The 2,142-nt window shown below is 26.3% G+C and overlaps 1 non-coding gene across 1 annotated transcript; it reads left to right on the top strand.

The window, feature by feature from the left end:
* The first annotated feature begins 1,128 nt into the window (after positions 1–1,128).
* TRNAH-GUG (transfer RNA histidine(anticodon GUG)) lies at positions 1,129–1,200 on the top strand. The gene has a single exon. It is a non-coding gene; the product is annotated as a tRNA-His (tRNA).
* The last annotated feature ends 942 nt before the right edge of the window (positions 1,201–2,142 follow it).

The following is a 2,142-nucleotide window of genomic DNA, read 5'->3' as shown; positions in this document are numbered from 1 at the left end:
TTTTTAAAAGTGTAACCCAATCCGATCCAAATAAATTTGGTTTGGTTTGATTTTCCTCTATTCAGTTCGGCTTTTTTCGGTTTGGTTATTAGATTATGTCAATAATTAATAACATAAACAAAATAATAATATTGAACCCCTTAAATATACTTTCTAATATTAATCATAAGAAAAACTTAAAGCACAATACTTATAAGTATACCTATTATAAATGTTCAAGCATAAAATATAAATGTAATCATCGTGAAAGGCAATAACCAAAAAGGGGACAAAAGTGGTTAACTCCAACTCAATTCTAAACCTATATATATATATATATATATATATATATATATATAGAGAGAGAGAGAGAGAATCTATATATATATATATATATATATATATAATTCGGTTTTTTAAGTTTTTCGGTTTTTATTTTTTTTAAATCCGAAACCAAATCAAAACACCAAAAAAAGTAATTTATTAATCCAAAACCAATCTGAAAAATCAATAAAACAATCCAAATAAAAATTCAATTTAATTTGGTTTAATTATTCAGTTTAACCCGAATAGTGCACACCCCTATTAGTAAGCTTCGATTTCGAATATAAACCAAAAGCAAAGGCAAAGGTTGAGTTATTCTGAAGGGAACTGGAAATGCCAAAATAGCTTTAGCATTGTGGGAATAGACTATTATTAGCAGTCACACGTAATATATAAGTAAAACAATAATTTATTCAGCGAAATTTTACTCAGTAGAATCTTAAAGGATTAAATATGCGTAGATCTTATCACTATCTCGTGGAGGTAGAATTGTAAAAAGATTGTTTTCGAAGGATCATCGAGCATCGGCTCGAGTGCATCAAAATCAAGTAAAAGAAGAAGAAAACATAGTCGTTAATAAGAAAAGAGTGTAAAGTCTACAAGAAAAAAAAATAAAAATAACATCAACACATAATATATATAAGTAATGCATGAATAAGTAAATCATGCATAAAATAATATACAAATTTCCTTATACCTAATCTATATATTACTAATACGTGCATAACTCTAACCAGCTATCAAACGACTCTTCAAGGGATAATCAAAGTTTTCCAATTGAGTATAAGGGATTATTAATTATATTATGAATAGTTTATCAACAAAGTGGCTGTAGTTTAGTGGTGAGAATTCCACGTTGTGGCCGTGGAGACCTGGGCTCGAATCCCAGCAGCCACACTAAACACTTTTTTTGAACTTATTTACTTCGTTTCATTTTACGTGGCACCTTTTGAGTAGTATTTTTCCGACATAATCAACATTAAAATTTGCATGAATATTAATATCTCTTAAGTTATAAAAATTTACTTTTTGCCGCGTTAAAATTAATTTTTGTTCACTTAAGCTCCTCTTATTACAAATTCACCGCACAAAATTATGTAACAAAACTATCTATATAGTTACCTCGTTTATATTCTTTTTCGACTTCAGATTAACGTTCCATAACTTCAAATTTTGAAGCTTACATTGGAGAATTTAAGATTTACACTTTATAAGTTCAAATATTGAAGTTTATATATGTAGATTAGGATTTATATTTCAGGAGTTTATTATTTAAAATTCTTAATTTCGAATTCATTATATTTTTAAATTTATATTCGAATTTGATGTAGTAGTTTTTATCGATTTTTTCACATAATTTTATATTTTATGTCTAATGTACTAGATTCAGATGAACACAATGCAACCATCATCGGAAGCGTCTTCTTCACAAAAATTTAGCACATATACCATAATAAAAACAATAATAATACTAATAATAGGATAATGAAATAAGAACTTAATACTTACTGATATTTCTCTATTCAAGCCCTTTTTGTGCTAATATTATACAAGAAAAAAAATCTAAAGAAAAAGTATCTAAAAAATCTACAATTTATATTTATATTTGGTATAGAAATCTCCATTTTCTATAACACATGTCATATTAGAATTTAAAAATATGAAGAACAGAATATGTTCATATGCTAATTTCTGAATTTTTTAAGAATAATATTTTTATATAAAAAATCCTTACATAAAAATATTTTAAATGTTTAAAATTCTCACACCCAAAGGTAACATGCTTTCCTTTGCATTTTATTTTATTTTATTGAGTTTTGTGTGTGTGGTGGTGGTGGG

Source organism: Solanum tuberosum, unplaced genomic scaffold (assembly GCF_000226075.1).
Source record: "Solanum tuberosum cultivar DM 1-3 516 R44 unplaced genomic scaffold, SolTub_3.0 scf00131, whole genome shotgun sequence".
In the NCBI taxonomy this organism is placed as follows: domain Eukaryota; kingdom Viridiplantae; phylum Streptophyta; class Magnoliopsida; order Solanales; family Solanaceae; genus Solanum; species Solanum tuberosum.
Note: the sequence above shows the minus strand (reverse complement) of the source record. Positions and strands in the feature narration are given on the sequence as shown.